Genomic DNA, 8,913 nt, shown 5'->3' on the forward strand with positions numbered 1-8,913 from the left:
GCATAACCCAAAGGGATTACATGGACTTTCACCGTTTGAGATACTGTTTGGCAGGCCACCACTAACAGGCCTTTTCTTTCCACAAGAATTACATGGACAGTACGCCTCTCTTACTGATTATGTTGTTCAGCTTAACAAGCAACTGACTAACTTGTATGGAAAGGTGTTTTCTTCTTTACCAGATCCACAAGACACATCTGGAACCCACCACCTACAACCCGGAGACTGGGTGGTAATCAAAAGACACGTGAGAAAACATCTTGAACCCCGATTTGACGGCCCATTCCAGGTGCTACTGACCACAGCTACCTCAATCAAAGTAGAAGGGAAGTATACTGGGTAAATGCTTCTCATTGTAACAAAATTAACTTTCAGGTCAATGGCGCAGACCGGCTCCAAAGGGGTGAGGCCGCTCAGGGAAAAGGGGAGCAGATGGACTGCTAAGATGCGCTTGTTGTTCTGCCTGCTCGGTTGTGCTTTATTTCCTTGCATGCAGGTGAATGGGGAAAAACAAAAGAACTCTATATGGCTCCTGCATCAGCAGACGGCCAAGCAGCTGAACTCCACTAACTGTTGGATCTGTTCTCATGTTCCTGCCAACCATAAAGGAATCCCTTTGCTTGGTATCCCTATATCAATGAACGATCTTAACCTCACAGACTATAGCTATAATGTTGAAATAGATATAAATCACACTGCTCACAATGCTATCTCAGACCTAGGAATATACTTAGAAATTGCTGGTATAATCTCTCCACCCACTATGTGTATAGGGCCTATGTACGTTAACCATGTGGCCGAACTAAAAGGTAGGAATTGTAGGAATGTTACCTTAGTGTTTAATATGGAATACAAGGAAGCTACATGTGACAAGGTGGATGGGAACTGTAATAATCAATGTTGATGTGCAAATATGAAAGCTCTTTGTGCCCCTAGGTGTGCCTGTCCTGACCAGAAGGATGAGGATGATGTGGAGTGTAGGACCCAAATGTACAAAAATATGGTATGGTTTCAGAGCTGGTTGGGAAACCATGGTAAGATAATTCCCAGGGTATTGAAGCAAGGGCTATATTATATTTGTGGTAATAGAGCCTACTCCTAGCTTACTATGGGGGCATGGGGTAACTGCACTATAGGAAGAGTTGTACCAGCCATAAGGCAACGTGCAAATGTCTCTTTTACCAATATGATAGAAACAGGCCCTAGGGAAACTCGATACAAGAGGAAATTGTTTACTACAGCAGATAAAGCCTGGATGTGGTCCCCTGCCTGGACAGGTTGGGGAATTGAATTAGCGAATAAATTGAATAATTATGCAAACATTATGGATGGGATAATTAATGAAACCACAAGTGCCATCCATGCTATAAATGAAGAAATGGCCCAAATTAGGAAAGTGACCTTACAAAATAGAATGGCTCTTGATTACTTGTTAGCCATAGAGGGAGGAACTTGTGCTATCATAGGTGAGGAATGTTGCACTTGGATTAAGCATACACATGACCCCATAGAGGCACACATGAATAAAGTAAAAGAATTACAGAAAAAAGCTAAAGACATATCCAAGGAGGGATGGAATCCCTTCTCCTGGATGGGGACACTTGGTGTCTGGTTTAATAATATGTTGTCAGATCTGATAAAACCCATAGTGATAGTGATAGGATTGATTGTATTTCTTTTGATTGCTTGGAAAATTCTAATGTGCTGTATTTTGCATTGCAGGAAAGGTGTGGATCCACTCATTTAATGGGAAGAATGATAACAGCCACAGAGATGACCGTATGATGGCCTAGCCCAACTGCCCATCTCTTCTGAAAGACCCCTAAGCTGTTGTAAAGATCTGGGTGGAAGACATCATCTCTGAAAGAGGGTCCCGCAGGTGCACTTTGTCAGTTTGGACACCGCCCAGAGGAAGTTTTCTCCCTCGTGAGTGAGTTCGACGAGTCATTCATCTTGATTCCAGCAAATTCACAGAGTGGTCTCTGTGCCCTAGTGCACCTCCGGCTGCTGTTATAGTTCTTATTGATAGAGAGTGTTTGTGTGAGATTGCTTAATAAAGATGTGTGAATGCTGACCTAGATGGTGGCAAGGGCGGTACTTTAGCCAGAGGGTCCTTTTGCTCATACCCTGTCTCAATTGCACTTTGTCATCCTATAAGACCTGGGGGCATCAGAGTACTGGGTGGACCTAATCTGCCTGGGAAAAGCGTCTGCTATAGGTGAAGACATTAACCTGTGGGTGCAATTTACTGCGGGGTATATGGCAACAGAGTCAGTGTAGTCCCAGTTGTCTAGGTGGTGTGGACTATCCCATCACCTTCCCTATCTCAGTAGTACTGCCATTGCTGCCATTTCAGGTGGTGTTTATATGTGTGATAATGAAATTATCAAAAGGGTGAGAATTGTTAAGGAAATAAATGGGTCCCAGCAATCCTATCCTGCAATATCATTTATTTGTTCTCATAGGCAATATATAAATGTGTTCATGACATGCGTGACAAATAAGTTGGTCTTTCTTTGCTTTTGGTAAGCTTCATCACGCTATTTCATAAACCCTGCACCCTCTATCTCGAATACAGTAACAGATGGCTTTCGATAAGGATCACCACCATGGAAGCCTACTTGGATTGGTCCAGCCATGGGTGGAGGGGTGCTGGAGTGTGTGTGTATACTGTATGCCGCCTATCTCATTCATACACATACAAACTCTGCCACTCGCACTTTTTTGTTATGTCAACAGCGGCAGGCAGGGCCGCCATCAGGGGGGGACCGCCGGGGCTCGAGTCCCGGGCCCGGAGGAAGGGGAGAGAGGGGGGCCCGGCGGGTAGCAGCACCGCTGCAGCAAGTGACAGCAGGGAGGAATATACAAGCAGGGTGGCCTCAAGCCAGCCTGAGATCGCAGAACGGCAGCCAATGAGGAGCGGCCGTAGCGGCCGCTCCTGATTGGCTGCCCGGTCCGCGAGCTGTGATTGGCTCTGCAAACGTCAGCTTCCTATTCTCTCTCTGCATTCCTGGCTGCCGCTGCAGCACAGATGCCTGCCGGGCCCCCCTCTCTCTCCATACTTAAGCAGCAGGGCAGATTCTACCTGGCTGGCTGCACCAGCGCAGCCAGCTGAACGCACCGCTGAGCAGGTACACCCTGATCTTGACATGCTACCCTCCCTAGTTCAGCCACTCTTCCCTGTCCACCCACCTGTTCCTGTGCCCTATGCCTCCCCCCCTTGCCTTCTCTGCACTGCCCCCTTTCCTGTTACAGCCTTATCTGCCCTGTACCTCCCCCCATAGTTCACCCAGTCTTCCATGTCCACCCCCTCCAGTACAGCCAGCCTTCCCTGTCCACCCACCCAGTACAGCCAGCCTTCCCTGTCCACCCCCCCAGTACAGCCAGCTTTCCCTGCCAAGTCCCCCCCCAGTCCAGTCAGCCTTCTCTACTCTGTGCCTCCCCCCTAGTTCAGCCAGCCTTTCTTGTCCCCCCTAGTCCCGCCAGCATTCCATGCCTTGTTCCTCTCCCTTGTCCAGCCAGCCCTTCCCTGCCCTGTGCCGTACACTTCTACACTTACCCTTCCTTCTGGCTTTGTATGTGGATCCGGCCTTTTTAGTGTATTTTTATGTGGGTGTGATATACACACATATATTTTTTTATATATATATATATATACACACGGTCCACAGTATGCTGGACCGCCAACCGAATACCTATTACTTTTGATTCATATCATTCTTCATAAAAATTACTTTTTGATTGACAATTCTTTTTATTTACAGCTGGTTGGCACTGCGATGGGGTCAAACATGGCCCCATCGTATGCCAACCTCTTTATGTATGATTTTGAAAAGGTTCATATTATGGCGGATCCAGACTTTTCATGTTTTGTTGCTTTTTATGTTCGATTTATTGATGATTTGTTCATACTGTGGACTGGGGATGAGTCGACTCTTCTGAACTTTGTAAATAGGCTTAATAGCCTACCGGGCACTATTAAGTTCACTTGCAAGCACAGTACTGAGACCATCAAATTTTTGGATGTCCTTGTGGGCATCAGTGATAACTCATTTACCACAGAGATCTTTAAGAAAGTCACCGATAAAAATACACTACTCATGTCCTCAAGTTTCCATCCCAGGCCACTAAAGAGAGGACTTCCCTTCTCTCAATTGGTACGTGTGATGCGGATTACATCTGAGAGAGGTAAAGTTCCAGGGGCTCTGGAAAAAATGGGACTAAACTTCGTAGATCGTGGATATGATCCAGTAGAAGTTCGCCAAGCCATTGAGCGTTGTAAGAGATTGGACCGAGTCACTTTATTGGAGAACAGAACAGTTCCCAAAAATGAGAATCGACTGGTGTTCTCTAGCACTTTTTCCATCTCCTCAAATGTGATTAAAAAAGCAGTTCTTAAGCATTGGCATATCATACAAACAGATCCTGTAATGAGTGGATTTTGTGCACGTACTCCACTATTTTGTTTTAAACGCAGCAGCAACATTGGAGATATGATTGTGCACTCTGACATCAGTCCAAGAGTGAATTCTGCTACAAGCTGGCTCAGTTTGCAAAAAGGAGCATTCAAATGTGGCAATTGCGTCAATTGCAAATTTATGCAAGTAGGAAAAATTTTCAAACATTCTACTACTGGAGTGTCTTACCAACTGCGACACAGGATGACCTGTGAAACCAAGTTTGTCACCTATGTGGTCCATTGTCCGTGTCCAAAGTTATATGTAGGTATGACAATACGGATGGTTAAAGAACGGATAGCGATGCATCGCTCCTCAATTAAGAAGGCTGCAACACTATTAGAGGCCAGCACTCCACTGGTTGCAAGACATTTTGTGCTCAGTGGACATACTATTCATGACTTTAGATTTATGCCCTTGGATCATATACCTCCATTGCGATGCGGCGGTGACAGAAGCAAATTGTTGCTCAAACAGGAATGTCGGTGGATTTACCAATTAGCCAGTATGGCTCCATCAGGATTAAATGAGCAGTTGTCATTTGCACCTTTTTTGTAGATCTTCTATCGATATAGCGGTCGTCTGTACTATGCTTGCATTGGACTATGTATATATTGTTTGTTATATATTGTTATATGTGGGATTATACTTTAACCTTTTTTTGGGGGGGATTTTTTCCTTTTCTTCACATTCTCTTGCTCATGTTTTTGAATCTGAATTATGTCACCTAGTATCGAACCAATTTGTAAATTCGATATCTTCATGTGGGACCGGGGCTGACTATGGCTGTCGTGTGGGAAAGCTTGGGGTTCCCATGACAACTGTCACTAGTTGGAAGATTTTCTTCCTGTTTAACTGGTCTCCTAGGTGCCAAGGGGCGTCTCCTGGACCTATTGGCCGGCAGTGCGGCGGCGTGGTCACGTGGTCGCGGGAGACGTGAATCGGGATACCCGATCTACGTCACTGGCGGGCGACGGTGGCTGGTGCTGCTGCACGCGGCTGTGCAGGCGGGATTGACGGGCTTGTGTACACAGGTGAGACAGTTTTCTTTGCTGATGGACACAGGTATTTATAGGCTTCACTGTACATTGTTAATTTGATATCCCCTGATGACGGTTGATACTGAAACAGCTGTAGGGATCTGACAGTAGGGGAAGGAGCTTTAATGCACTGATGCTCACACCTACTGTAATGTATGATATGCTGAACTAAGATGCAAAGATGTACCTGTCATGTATTATGGTGTTGCTATAAAATCTTCTCTGGGATTCATTTATCTTTCATTGAGTGCTGGCCTCGTCTCTTATTGAGCCCCTGGTGGATCTACAAGTGGACGGTTTTCCATATTACCATTTATGTGGCCTTGCACCTGCTAATGGATCAATAGGTGTTGTGTGGTTTTTTCAAATACATATATACACACACACATACATTTATATATATATATATATATATATATACATATATATATTAGAATCAATGTTGATTTCCATATATATATTTATATATATATATATATATATATATATATATATAATGTGTGTGTGAGTTTTACAGCAGTTGTTGAACTGGTTTACGTACCAATTGATGCCGCCCCCCCCCCCGCCGTCAACTCTGCTCCATCCATCCCGGGGGGGAGGGGGGCCCTGCCTATTTTGCCAGTACCGGGCCCCAGGATTTCTGAAGGCAGCCCTGGCGGCAGGGAGTAAACGTCGGAGATGTCACATTGAAAGTCTCTGCATATGCAGACGACTTACTATTGTACTTTAGGAACCCACATTCTGCCATACCTAAACTTCTTCACATCTTGGAAAATGTCCACGTAATCTCCGGCTTTCTGATAAATTACAACAAAACGGAAGCCCTGGCCTTACATACAGATGCAACTAAAGATTGGAAGGATTCTTTTCCCTTTAAATGGGCTAGGACAAATTTGAAATACCTAGGTTTTAACATTTCGACACATCCCTCAAACCTGTATTCCCTGCCCTGATACAATGCACACGTCTAGATTTTTAAAAATGGAAACACCTACCACTCTCATATCTCGGTAGATGTCAGTTAATCAAAATTATATCTTTTCCCAGGATTTTATATTTCTTCCAGATGCTTCCTCTGCTTCCCTTGGAATCTGATTTAAAATTGATTAACAGAGCGATCAGTAAGTTAATTTGAGCGGATAATAAACCCAGGATCTCAGTATTCAAACTTACTCAGCCACCCACTTTAGGAGGAACCAATCTTCCTTGCTTAAGATCCTATGCCATAGCGCCAAATTATCGCTATGCAATTGACTGGATCAAGGGAACAAATGGATTTGCTGACACTCTGGTGGAGCAATCTTTTAGCACTGATGTTCCATTAGTTAGCCTATTACATTCACATCCCTCATTTTCCCAACTCATGTAACACAAAACTTACTACTACATACTACTTGCATGGCTTAGCGACAAGCCAGAGCTCAAATGAAAGTCTCTCCTAGCGTCTCCCTATTTCTCCCCATTAGTCATAACCCGGGGTTTACTGCTGGGTTGTTAACGCAGGTTTTTTAAGACCTGGAGCTTACAGTGACTTCGATATATAAATTAATAGATTTATCCACCATGAAGATTTATTCCCACAACCAGTTACAGGAAAGATTCCCTCGTCTTCCAATCCCAATATTTATCTAGTTCCAAGTACGTAGTTATATCACCGCTTTAATCCCTCGACTCCCCATTTCACCTGGGAAAAGCGATTTGGATGATGTGTTGTCTCGCTGCCCTTCTATGTCGTTCTCCACTTCCACACTATACACTTATCTACGCCGGGAAATAAATTTGGAGACAGCTGGAGTTGCTAAATGGCATTCTACATTTCCTTCCATATCTCTATCCACTATTGTTAAATCTTTTGTTAGACTTAATAAACAATTAATCTCGGCATCTTACGCTGAAATGCAATATAAGTTATTGCATCGAGCCTATTTCACCCCCAAATTAAGATTCCTTACAGGCGCTTCTACAGACTCTAACTGTTTCAAGTGCAAACAACCTGATCCAGACCTCATGCATTGTATGTGGTGATGTGCAGAGGTACAAAGGTTCTGGTCCCTAATACACACATACTGTATATATCCACCACGTTGGGAATTAGTTTCGTATTAACACCTGAGTGGGCCATGTGGGATATTATGCCATCGTCTGGGACATTCTGTCCTTCTAGAGGTGCCCATCTGCTACTAGCAAAGATTGCAGCAGCTGCAAAGAAAACCATATCCCAATGGATCTCTGCTGACACTCTAACACTCAATCTTCTACACCCTAGAATATTGTATCTATTCAATATGGATTGGTTAGAATTATCTCTTAATAAAGATAAAGGAGCAGAGACATTTTTTGACACCTGGCTACCGTATGTTCACACATTACCGCCTCAGGTCAAAGATACACTCCGTGCTGCAGTCCAACTTACAGCTTGGTACTATGAAGAAACCCTGTCTACAGGTTCTACCCCCTTTTAGATTTTGTAACACTATGTTCCTCATGGACTTAGATTTGGTTTACTGCTGTACACCTACTGATGTCTTGCTATTTATTGACCATTAAGTTGTAATGTTCAATGCAGTCTTACAATAAAATAAGTTTAAAATAAAAAAAAAAAATACAGTGGTGTCACAAGTTCTCCTACTTATTCTGCTATTTCCATGGACGACAGATCTCCGGAGCTTACACTAGGGCTGGTCCTGGAATGGAGAAATATGTAAGCGGCTGAACATGTCCAGGATCAGTGGCATAACAACTGCCCCCACAGACCCTGTGGTGGCTTGGGGGCGCCGGCAGGGGGGGGCATAGTGATATGATATAATAATACAAAGGTATAGGGCAGAGGGTGCCGGTGTAGAGATATGATATATAATGGCACTATACATCGCGCTTACCATGCCCCCTTCTTGACGTTAAGCGCCGCTGTCCCCGCCCCTGGTGATGTTACGCCGCCTGATTGGAAATGCTCAGCACTTGGAGGCCGGCCCGTACCAGGAATACATCGGGGAGGCATGCTGCCCTGGGGACTAAGGGCCTGATTCAGAGCCGCTCGTAAGCGGCCGATCGTTCGCTCCGAGTGATGTTTGCACAACTGCGCATGCGTATGGGTTGTAATGCGCATGCGCCAACCAGTCATTGCGGTCGGAAATCGAGCGCTTGCAAAATTGCGAGTGCCTGCTAATTTGAGTGACAGGATGAGGCGTTTGTGGGTGTTAACAGGGGAAGGTGCTTGAAAACGGGGAGTGGAGATCCGAACGCAGGCGTGCCAAACGGTCAAAACGGGCGTTTTAAGGGTGTGCATAATTAACAAAGCAGCGTCATCGACCACGTCACTTGGTTGTTTCTTAGCCTGAACTGTTCGCATGATTGCGGTAGGAAAATCCTACCACAAGCACTGCGAGCAGTTCAGACGCCTTTCGATGTACTCAATT

The 8,913-nt window shown here is 44.8% G+C and overlaps 1 pseudogene; it reads left to right on the top strand.

Moving 5' to 3' along the window:
- The first annotated feature begins 547 nt into the window (after positions 1-547).
- LOC148477316 (syncytin-2-like) lies at positions 548-1,747 on the top strand (annotated as a pseudogene).
- Positions 1,748-8,913: the final 7,166 nt, after the last annotated feature.

The sequence above is a fragment of the Taudactylus pleione genome, unplaced genomic scaffold (assembly GCF_031769625.1).
Source record: "Taudactylus pleione unplaced genomic scaffold, aTauple2 ptg000726l, whole genome shotgun sequence".
NCBI lineage: Eukaryota > Metazoa > Chordata > Amphibia > Anura > Myobatrachidae > Taudactylus > Taudactylus pleione.